Source organism: Panicum virgatum, chromosome 9K (genome assembly GCF_016808335.1).
Source record: "Panicum virgatum strain AP13 chromosome 9K, P.virgatum_v5, whole genome shotgun sequence".
Lineage (NCBI taxonomy): Eukaryota > Viridiplantae > Streptophyta > Magnoliopsida > Poales > Poaceae > Panicum > Panicum virgatum.
The window spans coordinates 58,693,781-58,709,940 of record NC_053144.1 but is presented as its reverse complement, the minus strand read 5'-3'; the positions used below and the strand labels follow the sequence as shown (position 1 = coordinate 58,709,940).

At 47.3% G+C, this 16,160-nt stretch overlaps 1 pseudogene; it reads right to left on the bottom strand.

Moving 5' to 3' along the window:
* Positions 1-1,697: 1,697 nt before the first annotated feature.
* On the bottom strand, positions 1,698-7,697 carry LOC120652783 (annotated as a pseudogene).
* Positions 7,698-16,160: the final 8,463 nt, after the last annotated feature.

The following is a 16,160-nucleotide window of genomic DNA, read 5'->3' as shown; positions in this document are numbered from 1 at the left end:
GCCGTCGCCACCGAGCTCCCGCCCAGGCTGGGTTGCCCGTTGCCGCCGTGCTTGCCTTCTCCCGCCCAGGCTGGGTTGCCCCTGCTTGCTGGTCGCCCGTCGCCGCCGTGCTTTCCTTCTCCCTCCAGCCCCGCTCTACTCCCTCTGCATCGTAGCAGGCCGAGGGGTAGCTGTCCAGTGAGGGAAGAACTTACTTGTTTTGAAGGGAGAGCCTCGCCGGCGACCGATTTTTGCCGGGAAGGAGCTCGCCGGCGGCCACCAGATCCAGAGGGCGACAAGAGGTCGGGCGTGAGGGAGGAACGGGAGCACGAGGAGTCGAGGATTGCGGCGGCTGCTGTTAGGTCACGGTCTCACGGAGGTGGGGGTCTAAAATCAGATCTGGGGTGGGCTAATTGGGCCGACTGATGGTTTGGGCCATATCCCATCTGGCCCAAACGTGTCGGATACACGTATCCAACACAAAACGTATCTGCATTTCCAGGATACGTCTGGAAACATATCCGAGGCGTATCCGTATCCAAAACGTGTCAGATCCGAATATGCCGCCTCCTAGAAGTATCCGCGTAACAGAGGCCCAGACAGGGAGCATGAACAATATAAAAGTGGCAATAAAAGTAGGCTGTTAATTCTCTAGTAAATCACTAGAAAATTCAATACTTTACACTGTGGAGAGAGGAGGCTATTTATACCCCTAGCCCTCGGCCAGATTTCCCCAAATTGTCCCCTTCCAACTCATTTACAGCTCACTTACAAATAGTTTCAGGGTAAAATTACAAGGTGAGAGGTGCACAAATCCGACCTTCTCACGTATTCACGTTTTACACGCATGCCCACTATCGACGAATGTTCTGATGTCCTTCATCTAGGTTGCATTCTGTCCCCAATATCCTTCGGGTGCTGAGGTCCTTCGCAGGTTCTGGTCTTCAAGCTTGTGCTTCTGAGTGATCATTCGTCACCTTCGGCCATCCGAAGGTGATCTCCCTTATGCTTCGCCGGTCTTGATCCCTAGGCTTGTGCTTCCGGGTGATCCATCGTCACCTTCGGCCTCCCGAAGGTGAGCTCCTTGATTCTTCGCAGGTCCCGGAAGGCACCAATTATCCTTCGGGCGTATTTGTCACCAACCATTGGAGCCCTGCAGACAGGTTAGGGGATGTTTTCGAGGCCGGGATCAATCTCCGGGGAACTTCCCGAAGGCCCAATCCCCAACAATGGTCGTGTCTGGCGAGCTGCAGTTGGTACTCCTTCCACTGCCCTTAGTCCCCACTTTATTGCACGGTCCCTCAATAGAGGACAACAGTGGAGCGGCATAGCTACGAGGGGCGGTGTGGATGCGTATCGGCCATTGTTTGTCCTGCGAGCATGTTGCTCGGTGGGGGCTCTTTTCAACGATAGGTGGTCGTCCTTTGCCCCGTACCATGTAGTATTGTCTTTTTAAATCTTTTAAATTGTACAAGTTGTGTTTTCCTTGTCCTCCTTGTGTTGAGGTGTACCTCTATGCTTTGTAATCTGTGATTTGCCACATTTTCCTTGTCCTCCTTGTGTTGAGGTGTACCTCTATGCTTTGTAATCTGTGATTTGCCACATCTAATAAAAGTTCAGGCGGGCAAGAATGTAGTTCTTCTCAAAAAAGAAAAGAAAAGAAAAGAAGATACAGGTAGCACTAGCATTCTAGCTTGATACAGAAGAAACATTCTGACTTGATACAAACACTGAATTCATACAAGCTCCGCAGAAAACATGATCGATGTTAACATTCTATGCAGATGGCAAAGCTGCATCCCTGATTCCATCTATGGAACAGATCACAAAAAAGCTGATAGTGTTGCATCCTCTCTTTCGCTCAAACAGCCCGTTGCAAGGTGTGCAGCCAATTACTTTAACCGAGTGAACCATACCTACATCAATCAAATTTTCCTACCAACGTTGCTTCTAGACCTTTGAAGATGCTACACTTGTGCTAGTAGATTGTATGCAAACTCTCATATTCCAGCTTGTGTTCTAGCAACTTTGGAAACTAGGCTTCATGAGTCAAGGTACTATCCTATGTGGGTCTCTCGGGAACATTGAAGCCTTCCTGATATTATCAAGCCCGCAGTACAGCATCACGATCCTTTCCAGTACAGCACCAAAACCTCCATGAGGAGGTGGTGCATAGCTGCAATACAGATCCACAAAAAAATTATAAGAAATTTTAGCATGCCAAGTGGACCCTACAACAAAGATAAAGTGTAGTAATAATTTGCCTACGATTAGTATTCTGCATGCTGGATGATGATGATATGAGATATCAAATAATAAACTTACTTGAAAGACTCAATGAAGCCCTTCAGAGAATCAGCATCGATTCTAGATTTCTTTCTTTGGGCACACAACAGTTTTTGAGTATGTATTCTTTGTGATCTAGAAATGATTTCTTCTCCTGTCGTTACCAATGATTCTTTTAGAACAATCCCATGCAGTTAGAAGCTTATACTCCCTCCGTTCCAAATTATAAGACATCCCAAGAATCTTGGAGAGTCAAAACAATCTAAAGTTTGACCAAGATTATAGAGAGAAATATAAAGATTTATGATATCAAATTAATGTACTATGAAAATATATTTAATAAAGAATCTAATAGTACTTAGTTTTATATAATAAATATCATTATTCTATTATATAAATTTGATCAAACATAAAAAACTTTGACTCTTCAAGATTGTTGGAATGTCTTATAATTTGGAACGGAGGGAGTATAATCCAAGAGAAAATTGCCCTTTTCTTGCTCAAAGGAATGAATTTGTCCTAGTATTCTTTAATACTATTCCCTATGTTGACTTTTTATATATTCAATTTCACAAAAGCACATTATTTGGTCATACCATCACAAAACCAACACCCGCAACAGATTTTAAGGGCCCAAGCCCAAGCCTGGGTGTGCGCATTTGTTGCAAGGTGAGCCAGTCCATAGATATTTGGTTACTCTGATGCCATGGATGGCAAATATCCTAATGTTACCAAACTGGAAATGGGATAGGCCTCTAAGACAAGCAAATGAGCCTAGTACGCTATAGGGCAACGTTGCATCTATTGCTTAAAAGTGTGCTCTTGTTATAGTTTTGCCACCCATATTGCTGTTTTACAGATAAAAATACATCAAATGTTCTCACCTCGAAGGAAGACATCAAATGAGTTACTGTAATCTGGTTTATCCAAGCATGGCATAGTGTAGAAAGGACGTAGTGCTAATGGGTATTCATAAAGAATAAAAAAAATCCGTTCCATACCTACAGAAAAAAAAATACAATGCCAATATGGAAATAACAATGAGGTAGTTATTACAGTTAAAAAAATAGAGTAAACCTACTTGTCTCGGACAAGTTGGCCTAATTTCTTTTCAGCTACGGTATTAAGATCATCTGTGTACTCAAATTTAAATCCAGCCTCCTGTCAAATAGTAAATATTCAATCATAATTTAGGAAAAAGGTTAATAAATATCTGACTTTCACTAGGGTTGAAAGTTCGATCAATATTTGAAAATGTTCCTTAAACAAACCTTGAGAATATGAATTCCTTCATCATATCTAAGCTTCACTGTTTTATCCAAATACTGCATAAATGATAACAATTAGCTAGGTGGTCAACGGATCATACTGTAGCTAGTAATAGTACCCACAAATAAAGAGACTACAATAGCTTACCTTTAGAGGTTCAACTGGATACTGTTTTTTAATTACTTCAATACTGTCCTTGCATTTCTCCTCTAGATGTTTGAACAATTGCACAAATAATTCATCAATGATATCGCAAACCTATGTCAATAAACAATTCATACATTGTCATCATTTTTTCAGCAGATGAACAATAACATTTTTCCTGAAAAAGAAGTACATTCCATACCTCAAAGTAGTGGTCCTTTATTTACATTTCTGCATGTAGGCCGATATATTCACACAGATGGCGGTGTGTATTTGATTTTTCTGCTCTAAATACAGGCCCAACTTCAAATACACGTTTAAAACCACCATGGGCAGCCATTTGCTTGTATATCTGAGGTGATTGTGCAAGTGAAGCCAGCTGGTTGTTAATGTAGTAAAACTTGAACACTGCAGCCCCACCCTCACTCAGTCCAGGCGTGATCTTAGGAGTATGGATCCCAACAAAGCCTCTCTCTCTCTCTCAGGAAGGTGGTAAATTTCTGCACAACATCCAACAATGTTTTCAATTACAAACTATAGAAGAACACCATAAACTAGTATTCGACAAAATAACATGATAAGAATCTGTCACTTGGAAACCCAAAATAACCACAAAAGATGGTGAAATGATCACGCACTCAACATATGAATCACACATACATGGCCCTGACGAACCAGTTACTCGTGTTTCATGTTCATTGTTCAAAGTGACTTATGCGATGCGGTCAGATAGATGGTAATGTACATGTGTCACAAGGCAATCACTTAAGCTTAGTATGTCTAAGCTCCGGGAGCAGATTATTTAAAGTACAAACATAAGAGAATGAAGGTTCACTAGACTTGATATAGTTGGTCCAATAAGAAACACAATAACCACTTAGATTCAAGGCAGAAGGGCCGAGAGTACAATGCAAAATACTCACAAAAACAACTTCACTCTGGATCCTGAAAATTGATTCGTTTGTTGGAATACGCAAATCCAATGGTTGATTGTTGAGACGTGTCTCCAAGTTCACACAGACAAATTTCTCTCCATTCTGTAAATCAAATCAAATACTACTTTAAGACATAAAAGCTGGAAACTGAGTTAGCTAGCCTCCAGGGTGGGGAAATGAAAGTGAAGCTCATAATTTTGCATGATTCAGAGAAAGGACATTACATACTTCTTTTGCTCTTTGCATGTCTTCTTCACTATGAGTAGCGTCCTCAAAATTGAATTGGAGATTTGCAACTGCACGATTGACACAATACATCTTTCGAACTTGAATTTCAACCTGACAAATCATTATGCAGAACGCAAACATTTCAAACATACCACAGATGCAAAATGTGACTCGGCATATAAATCACAAGTTTAATAAGCATCAATTCTTTAGGTTATTAAGAGAATAAGATGGAAGCGAAACAAACAACTCAAGAGCCACGTGGGTGAGATCTGTTAACGCTAACATGAAGTATTTGATTTAAAATCAAGTGGCAATTGGAGAAAAGAACTTCATTAGGATCATAAGAACTACTCAAGGATGAGTCATCAAACACAAGGAAAAAGAAGCCACACAAGGAAAAAGAAGCCAATATCTTCGAAAGTTTCGCATCCATTCCCAGGAACAGTAGGAACAAACCGAGACCAAGAGCGAGAGGAATTATTAGGTGAATGGCAAATTGATCCAAGGGGCTACCCGCTACTAATTCGTAGCCTGAGGGGCTTTAGAAGGGCTACCTGCTACTAAATCCGTTGCCTGAGGGGCTTCGGAAGGGCGAGGAGCATCAGTGGCTGGGGCAGGTCCATCCCCCTCGTTCTCTAAAATGTGTACAGAGCGAATAAGCCCTATGTATGGGCTCTGCGCTACTGTATCCATATTAGTATTCGTGAAAAAAATCATCTATATCCTGATCCAGTTCTGGACAAGTATAGTAAGCATTAGTTGATTTATCGAATATCTTTGTCCCTGTATTGAGGTCCTTAGCCCTATTCATATCGCGTAATAAAGCATTTCTATACATCTTACTTCTTTCGGACAAGACCCTGATGGACCTCGTAGGAGCCCCAGAATGGGCACAAATAGTCCCAGATTATCAGCATTCTATATTCACAACAAGACTAAATGAGATGATGTGAGCAGTTTTGGAGAGGTATTGGGATTTATACAGCTCTGATCAATTATCTTAAAGCACCGCATTTCAAAAAAATCATCTCCAAAATCCAAATATTTCGCTTAGAAGGGAATATCAACAAATCTGTTACCCCGTGCCAGTGTGTGTTCTTCCACAAAATATGTACTCAAGACAATTTCTTTTATGTCCATAACCAACTAAGAACCTACCACCGCAACAATAAGAATACACAACAATTATATGTATATGACCAAAGCATTCATCTCTTTTTCAAGGAGTTTCCTGAATATGGATTGGAATTCTGTCACGTCAGGTACCAGCAGTCTAAGACACAAACACCAGTAAAGACGAAATAAGGCACAACAGAGTAACAAAGCATGATATGTGACATGGCAGAATAACAAAAGCATGATGCTATACTGTAGATAACCAACATTACAGGTGCACACCTTGAAAACCTGACAAATAAGAAACAATTCTTTGTGTGTTTGGGTTTGCATACCTTCTTTGTCGTTGATTTCAGAGGCTCCTCAGGGATGAACACAATCCCGTGAACATTGATCGGACTTTCTTTGGTTAAATTTGTAGCAAAACGAATCATATGAGTAACTCCAGCTTCAGCGTCAACCGAAAGCGTACATTGCACAGTGTTCGTGCCATCCCGCAGGATCACGAAGGCAATTTTCTTACTGAGTGGCCGAATTGAATGGCCTGTACCCGGCCACGAACCAGCACAGATTGTCCGGCTGCTTCAACGCAAAGTTCATCAATCTCTGTCCAAGATCGTTTGGACTCCGGATTATGCTGGTGGACGTCACCATAGTTAGCTTTGAGGGGGTCCGTGTCCGCAGGGTCGGCGTCCCGCTGCTGCTGCGACATCTGCGGGTTGCGTGCAGCCCTCTGCCTGCAGTCTCTTCGCTTCCTTTTCCAATCTCCTTGCTTCTTTCTTGATGCTGTTCTTGACGTCACTGGTGATCTTCCGGACAGCGGCGCAGGGCATTTCCTCCAGGGTGACGTCGACGCCCACTTCGCCTTTCGCTACCCGTTGGAACTCATTCCGCTGCGCCACATTTCTGGATATCGACTCCTCTTTCTGTTTCCTCTTGGGGCTAGAGGCCCGCAACGGCGGCGGCGACATCTCGGGGAGGAAAGATTGCTCCGCCTGGTGTTTTCGGACTAGCTCCTCTGGCGTAGGATTGATCACCTCGCCCTCGGCGTCAGGCAGGCCCGCCGTCTTTCTTGCCATAGGGTTGGTATCGGCGGAGGCCATCTGCTGCGTCGGCGTCGTGGTGCTGGTGGTGGGGGGTGGGGTGTTGGCGGTGGTTTCGATGGCGGCCAGCCCGTGCAGCTCGACGGCCCGCGGGGCCGCCGCCACGTCGACGTCGACGTTGCCGTTGCTGCTGCTGGCGCCGGCCTCCGCGTCGTCCGCTCCCATCACGATCAACGCTGGGAGACCGCTCGGCGATGTGTGCATCTCGACGATCTCCGCCGATGCGTGGTTCGCTCGGGCAGGCCTGCCCAGCTCAAGCGGCTGGCTCGGCGGGGCCGCCGCCGCGCCGGCCAGCCCGTGCAGCTCGACAGCCCGCGGGGCCGCCACCGCGTCGACGTCGATGTTGCCGTTGCTGCTGCTGGCGCCGGCCTCCGCGTCGTCCGCTCCCATCACGATCAACGCTGGGAGACCGCTCGGCGATGTGTGCATCTCGACGATCTCCGCCGACGCGTGGTTCGCTCGGGCAGGCCCGCCCAGCTCAAGCTGCTGGCTGGGCGCGGCCAGCCCGTGCAACTCGACGGTCCGCGGGACCGCCGCCGCGTCGACGTCCCCATTGCTGCCGCCGCTCTCCGCGTCGCGCTGCCGGCGCCGGTACCGCCGCCGGCACCAGCGGCAGCAGCAGTAGCAGCAGGCACTGGCGGAGCTTCATTGTGGCCAAGGAGGGCCATGGCCGAATGGAAATCCCCACTGCATGAATAGTAAAATAGTTACTGTTTATTAATTTTTAGAGTACATTGTCATGAATGGCCTCCCTGGTTAGCTCCTCAAGCTCCGCCACTGGCAGCAGGCGAGTAGAGCCAACGTAGCGATGCACACGATGAGCCATTTAAGCCAGGTAGAGATAGGCGTGCGATTGTGATCTTGATCTCTACCGGGAAGAAATGCACCAGTAGGCTCCATCGTAACTGGAGGGTCCAGTGCGAGGAGAGCTGGCCACTGGGGATTGCTGCGGTTTTCTGGTGTTAAAGGGAAGGGGAAGGGGGAGGGGGAGGGGGATGGCGGAGGGGTAGCTGAGGCGGGGCTGTCACTTCGCCGAGCGGTTTCTTCCCGTTGATCGGCGAGGTAGAAATAGGCTCGATCGCGTGGCTCTGGCCATGATGCATTAACGTTGCGGGACCTAGGCTCATCGATCTGCCACCTTTTTACTAAAACGGAGGAACACAAAGACAGTGGGATTTCGTCGCACCTGGCGATCTGTCGAGAGGCGAGAGCGGCAGCGATCCGGTGGTTTCGTGGATTGTTGGGCCTGTGGCCCATTGGGCTTCATCAACATCAAACCGAGGATGAGCATACATCAACCAAGAAAGAGGCAGACGGGTTGCTCGAGACGTACATGCATTCGCAGTCACATGCATCCACCAGACGGGTTACTAAAACGGAACAACACAATGACTGGGATTTCGTCGCACCTGGCGATCTGTCGAGAAGCGACACCGCGACAGCGACTACTAACCATCACTGGTGGAGCTTAGGGCATTTGAAAGGGAGCCATGTCTTAAATGAACAGTAAACCAGCTATTATTTATTAATTTTCAAGACAAAGTACTATAGCTGGCTCCCCTGATTACTCGCACAAGCTCCGCCACTGCTAACCATCACCTCCATTTATCACACAGTCAGTCTCAATCCGGCACATTATTGAATATGACATCTACCGGCGTCGGTGCATGGCACGGTTGATGAGTTGCTTGACGCATATGTTTAATTTTTGAAGTTTGAAGAAGAGAGCATCCTCGGCTTCATCGTGTCAGCACACGGGTGTGGATGGTGTGGCGAAGTGGAGGCTGGCAGGGTGACCATGCAGCGAGTCGCACGACGCCGGTCAGAGCTCCGCCAGTTTGCGACTCTGCGATGAGCAGCCGTCCCCTCGCGAGCCGCGAAGATTGCCGCAAGCCGGCTACGAGCCGCCCTCATATTCTTTCCGCTTGATCTGTCTCTTCTTGATTGCTTTGTGTATATATAGCAATTGGTTCCAATTCGTTTTTTTATCCCTGTGCTTGACAAATGGGTTATTCAAGCTGAACATGGGAAATGAGAGATATCTAAGTTCCTTTTCCATATTCTCCGAGATACAGATTGAAGCAGAACCCTAAAGGGAAAAGTCCGGTTTACACCCTTCAGCTATCGCAAAAGTCCGATTTTCAACATTCAACTACGAAACCGGACAACATAGAAAGTCCAAATTTTGGAATGCGCTGAGACATCATACACAGCAGATCCCCCCTCCCATGCGCCGCTCGCGTCCCCCCCCCAAGGGCGGCCCGGGCGGACCGCCGCCCCCCCCCCCAAAGCACCCCTCGTTCCCGGCCGTCCCCCTCGCCGCCGCCGGAAGCCCGCGCGGGCGCAGTGACGGCGGCGGCGAGGCCTCCATCCACACATCCACCTCTCCCCCACGTTCCCTTCCCCCAAACTCTGTGCCACCATGGCTGGGCGTGCTCCACGCTGGATTAGGTCGCCGGCGGGCGGATCTGGGACCTCCCCGGCCGGATCTGCTCCTCCCCAGTGCCAGCGCCTAGGCGGGGGTGCTGGCGCGGAGACCGGCATGCCCGGAGCCTGCCCGGCTGCCCAACTCTGCTCCGCCGGGGAAGCCAGTCCTTGGGTCGCCGGCGGCCACATCTGGCCCCTTCCCGGCCGGCGTCTGCCCCCCCTCCCGAGTTGTTGGGTGCGGACCTCACCTCCTGCCGCAAGGAGTGGGGGCCCGGGGACAGACTGAGGCATTGCATGTACGGGTGCGGCCTGATGTGCTATCTCTCCCTGCTCGAGCGAGCTGCTGAGGACTCAAGCGGCAGGATGGGTGTTCGCGGTGGCAGCTGGGATGGCCGGATTCGAGGCCCTGGCTGCCAGATCCGGTGGCGGCCGAACTGGATCCGTCGCCCCTAGCGGCATACGTCGCATGGGCAACAGTTGCTGCCGGTTGGTCGCGGCCGGTGCCAGTGACGGCGGCGACGGTCTAATCGGAGGGGGTGCTCGTGTGCGGCTGCGGCATGCAGTCGGCGCGTCGATGCCCTTATTCTGCGGTGTGCCTCGCTACTACGCGCGCACACGTGCGGTTCTTCAGCAACGGCAGGTCCAATCTTGTTGCTGTTGATGTGATCTTGGTGATTGATGGGTGCTGGGCGAAAGCTTTGCCCGGTGTAATGCCGGTGCCGGCGGCAGTGATGCCCTTGGGCTTCAAATTCCTTCCTGGAGGCGCCGCTGTAGATCCCCTAAGCCAAGTTTCATTACGAGGGATTTCGGGTGAAAACCCATTCCGATCTTCCTATCTTGCGGTGGCGGCATCAGTTCGACGCCGTTCCCTTGGTGAAGGCATCGCTTTGGAATATCCCCTCATCCCGCCGTTCACAATGCCCCATGTGCTCTTGGCAATACTGGTGCTTTGTTCTTCTTCTACGCATATTCTTTTGGAACTGCTGTTACAGGTCGTTGGCTTGCCTCGTGGCTTGGCGAGTGCCTCCATTTGGCGCCTCTACTCCGTCGACGCTCCTCTTGTTGATGGTGTCATCAAATCTTATGCCGGGTGGTGTTTCCATCTCTTCTGTCATTCCCCTACGAGGCTTCCTCCCCTTGTACGACGTTGGATGGTGGTGGGTGGAGCTCGGATATGCTACGAAAGGTGTTACCATCAGCTTCAAGGGGGATCTTCGTGTCCCCAGTGAGTCCTGGTCTGCGCACCTTCTACCATTTTTAGTCCCACTCCGTTGGCCTGACCCTCAGATGGAGGGTGATAACGGAGCGGCGTAGCTACGAGGGATGGTATGGATGTGCAACGGCCGTGGCTCTTTAGGCGAGCATGTTGTCCAATGACGGTTCTTGTCAGCGACTGGTCCTCGTTCTCCGGCTTGTACCTTTATTTTCTAAAAGTGTATGTGGCACTGATGTTGTATTCGGGTGTATCTTTCCCTCTATTTTTTTATTGCTGAAACTCTTGTAATATTTTGACCTACCCAAGGTCCTTTAATGAAATTCAGGTGGGGATTTAGGGTCACCGGTGGGGATTCCCCCCGGTGACCCTAAAAAAAAACCGGACAACATAGGCCATTCAACTATCAAAACCGGGCAAATTTGGCCCCTGGGGTGGTTTTGAATGTGGTTTTCCATTTTATGAGAATTAATAATATTCAATTTTACACTAAAAAATTTATACGTAATTCATTTTAAGTCAAAAAATTATGAAATGGGTATAAAGTTTTCTAAAAATGTAACCTATCTATTGTCACATGACTTGTGAGCTATTCAGATCTAAATTTTTTATGTTCATAATATTTGGTTGCTTGCAATTATGCCTATTATTTTTAATAACTAAGATTCAAATGGAGCAATAATAGATAGGTTGCATTTTTAGAAAAATTTTGGTACTAGTTTTATATTTTTTTGATTTAAAGTGAATTAGTTTTGATTTTTTAGATCTAATTAGATTTATTTAATTTTTTTAGAAAATACAAAATCACCTTTAAAACCACTTTAAGAGCCAAATTTGCTCGGTTTTGACAGTTGGATGGCCTATGTTGTCTGGTTTCGTAGTTGAAGGTTGAAAATCAGACTTTTACGATAGTTTGAGGGTGAAAATTTGACTTTTCCCATAATAATAAGAGTAATAATTGCATGATTGCATTTGCACTTGCAACAGACTATCCATCGTCCCATCAAAATTGATGCAACTAAAAAGCAACAAACGTACTGATGGTTTGTGGTACGAAAGGAGACTATCCGAAAAAGGAGAAACAAAATGAGAAACGAAATGAGAAAGGAAACTAATCAACTTCATCGAAATCAGATGCATTGAGTCAATTCTATAAAAAAGTTGAAACAATTGAAACTTTTTTTCACCAAGATTAGACCCACCATATCCCTCACGAAGGCCCCATTTGTCAGTCCAAAAGGTTTGGCGAAAGAGAGGAGGAGATTGGTTTCATCAATGTTTTCCACCAAAATCTTAATACTTTTCACACCAGCAATTTTCTATACTCACCTCTTATACCCGCATATTACTTTTCTTTAGCACATATTTTTACTTTCCTTTCCACATGCATTCACCCATAATTTGGGGCATTGTTTATTTTGGAAGGGTAATAATTGATATAATTGTTTATGGAAGAAAAAGAAAGGTGTGTATTATTTTTGGAAGAAAAATAAATAACATCATTGCTTGATGAAAGAAAAATTAAATACGTGCTTGTGGCACGTACATATCCGCTAGTGCAATAAAAAAAACAGATGCATTACCGTTTTCATTCTCCGATGGAGGCTCGTCGATGTCAACTTCAGCCATGCTGTCGTCATCTTGAGGCTTGTCGATATAAACTTCATCCAGGCCGTCGTCATCTTGAGGCATGTTGAGATCAATCCCAATGTTGCTGTCGTCATCTTCCGGTGCAGGCTCGTTAAGATCGAACACAGGCAAAAAATCAGCCATGTGGTGGCTAGAAGAGTGGCTCAGTGCATGAACAAGTGAGGAAGAAGTGGCGTAGAGAAGTGAAGTAACGTTGAGAGCATGCAAGCAAGGAAGGAGGTGTGTGCTAAATATATTGTGCTTCAAAACAAAATGCTTGCTATTTGCCTATTTGTACTGTACTTGAAACTGAAGTGAGCAGATACACATTGCTTCCTGAAACATCCATTCCTTCAACTAGCAGCACATCTAAGACATCAACGTTGAGACCTCACCAATTGGGTATTTGCTCGTTAAACTCAAGAGTCTCCTGGTCTCCTGATCCATCGTCACCATACCCACCTTATCCTGCTCCATGCGCTCCTCAATTATCAGGGGCATCAGCTCAGCCTTCGCATAAGTGCGCAGGGCCGAGTTGTACATCTTAGTGGTGACGTACCCTGCATCCCGGGACATGACCAGGATCTTCTCTGCAGCTTCAATGTCGCCTGTCTTCTCGACATGATAATTGTAAAAAAAACATTATATCTCAAAATTAACAAAAACAGCTATATGTGACCGTGCGCGTGAGGGAAAAAACAAAACAGTGCATAAAAAATAGGCTATCCAAACCAACATTCATTGGTTTTCATCACAAAAAATTGTTCATTTCACCAACATTTCATTGGTTTTCATCACATAAGTACTGGTTATCCAAACCAAAGTGTCTTAAATTACATGACTACTGCATACAACCAACATCAAAGCAGAAGTAGTTCCTTGAGAATGGCCTTCTCCTCATCAAGTTTCTTCTTCTCTGCAGCATTGCGGGGCTTGACCTTCTGCTTCTCTTCCAGTATCCATTTGTCGCAGCATTGCGGGAGAAGGATTTGTCGCAGAGTCCTTTGCGGAGTCCTTTTGGAAGGTTCACACAAGCACATAAACTGCATGTTATAGGAAGAATTAATTAAACTAACCCTTTTAAAGATATCTTGAGCAAGCAGAAAAGGTATACGGAGGTGCTAGATTTACAGGTAACAGAATTGAAGAAATATCAGCAGCTCAGCACTTGAAATCCCGTGCACATTTATCTCTTTAACACAAGAAACATGCTGAGACAATCGTGAACAAATGCATCTATTTATCTACATTGCTACACTAAAGATGGTAGCAAGCCTAAACCATACATCAAAACTCAGACCATAAGTAAGTCCTCTGATTCTGAAGTCAACTAACTAGGAAAGTGATTGCTGTATGAGAGTAAATATGCAGAGTAGTCACCCTGTGCAACAATCAAAGTCGCTAACAGGAGTTGCTGGCTCAAAATGGTCAATGTTTGCGGTCCTGATATTGCAATTTTTTTCTCAAAATGTAGAATCAGACACTAGAACTGGCAAGTACTAAAATAGCAGCACATCATACAGGAATCTGAATCAGCATAAGGATCATTTCCATGCCATGCCGCTTTTGTCACTTAAATTGGAACCAATAAGATCTCCAAAGCGGATCGTTTAGTTTCTAGACTGAAGTCTTCTCTGGGTACAATAGGCAGCGGAAGCGGCAGTTAAACCCAGCGGAGTCCGGATGACAGAACAGTGCCTCATGCCCCCATTGTTCCCAACACGGCATCTGATTGCTACCTCTAACAGAGATAATCAGCGAATTCGCAGGACGCAAGCTCTAGCACGAGTCTGCTGTCTCCAAAGCGCACTGAAGGAGAGAGGGAGGAGGGGGAAGTCGAGGAGGGAGTATTATTCCGTAATAATCGCCCTTGAGCAAACTAGTATTGCCGGAACCGGACAAGAAACTCGTCCGTAAGATCAGCAGTACGATGCTTAAACAAACATAATACTCTATCCTAATAAAGAATGCAATTCTAGTTATGCACGGAGGGAATACTATATAGTGAGTTTGTATTTGGTATCCATAATGGTTGCCAGTTTGGCACAAACCAGTTTGAACTGTTCAATTGTGGAGGGAGTAGGTATCTGTTTGTTCGTGTATGGTTATGACTAGAGTTTTAAATCTCCCGCTATAGTTTTCGCTATAGACCCCGCTATAGATATTTATGTATGGTGCCGCTATTTGAACTCACGTGTAATTTAGTCGCTATAGCCCGCTATAACCTCATTTAGCCCGCTATTAGATATTTTTAGAGTCCAGCCGCTAAACCCCTTAGCCCGCTATTTAGAACTTTGGTTATGACTTATGAGTGCAAGAATATATGTGCTCGAGTATCTCTCCAGCCATGCTCGTTAATAACGTTTGATTATTCTTTTTTTAAAAAAAAAATTGGGCAACAGCGCCGCGGGCAACAATGTCCTCATGCTCCTAGGTGCGGCGGGCGCGGTGCTTTGTTCATCAAGACATCAACCCTCACCAGCTGTGTCAGGAACACGCAGCCGCCTTGTTTTTCTGAGGGAGTTGGTCAAGTCAAGGAAAGAAGAGCCGAAATGGCGAAATGCCGCGTGAGGCAGTCGCTTTCCGCCACCCAGGTCTCCTGCGCTCGTGTCGTTGTGCCTCCAGCTGCTCCCCATTTCCGTCTCGTCGCCTCCCCATCCCGCCGGCGCCCCCCGTCCGAGTCCATCACACCAGTCAACTCGCGCCCGCGCACAGGAACACGAGTACACGACCCCACCGCGCTGCGCTGCCCCTCGGATGAGGCGACGAGCACGAGACGGTGCCCGTGCCCGTTGTCCGTGTGCCCCCCTCCGCGGCGCCGACGCGTGCTCTGGCAGGTAGAGATCACACGTCCCACTCAGGTCGCCGCGCGTTATCCTCTGAGGTCATGTTTGGATACCAGTCAAATCAAGTTTGCACAAAAAGACGAACATTTGCATGAAATACTAAATGAAGTTTATTTACAAAATATTTTCAGGGATGAGTGTAACTTTTCGAGACGAATCTAATGACTCAAGTTCCGTATTGATTAGCTACAGTGATGCTACAGTGACCGCACTCGTCACTCAATTATTCACCAATCGTACGGTCAAAGGCCTCATTAGTTAGCGTACCTGCTACAGTACCACAGTTGTGGAGGTAATTTTGTAATTAGATTTTATTTAATACCCCTAATTAATGATCAAAGCATCATTTCTCTCTCCTCAAAACTTTTTCACGCCTAAACCAAACATGGCCTGATGCACGGCCACGAGCATGGTAGCAGCAGCATCTTGCTGACAAGTGGTGCGGGTTTCCACTCATTTTCCCTGGTCCTCGTGTCCGCACGACAGCAATCTTGCTTGCCACCCCGCGTGCACGCGAAACACGCAGCTGCATCCGGCAGCGCCTCGTACCCAACCCAAGTGTGTACCCATGCATGCCATGGCGTTGATCGTTGACCAGACGCTCAGACTTTGCCTCCAGCCGAGGGCGTCAGCCATCAGGTGCCGCGCCGCACGGAGCATTTCCATTGGAGCGGGACCCGCATGGCTTCGTGGTGGGGGCACACGAGGCACGACGGCACGACGCGACAGCGACGGCCGCGCCCTGCCCCTGCCTGGTGTCCGATCGGGTTGCGTGGCGGCGCGGCGGGCCCGACGTCGGAGTGGAGTGGAGTGGAGGAGAGGCTTCCGCGGCCCTTCCCACCGTCACGTCGCGACGCAGGGCAGGGAGGGATTCGGAGAGGACCTGGGAAAGCAGAGCGCACCCGCACCAGGCACCACCACCGCCACCGCCGGCGACGAGGACGACCAAATCAAACCGATCGCCTTTCTTTTCCTCATCGGG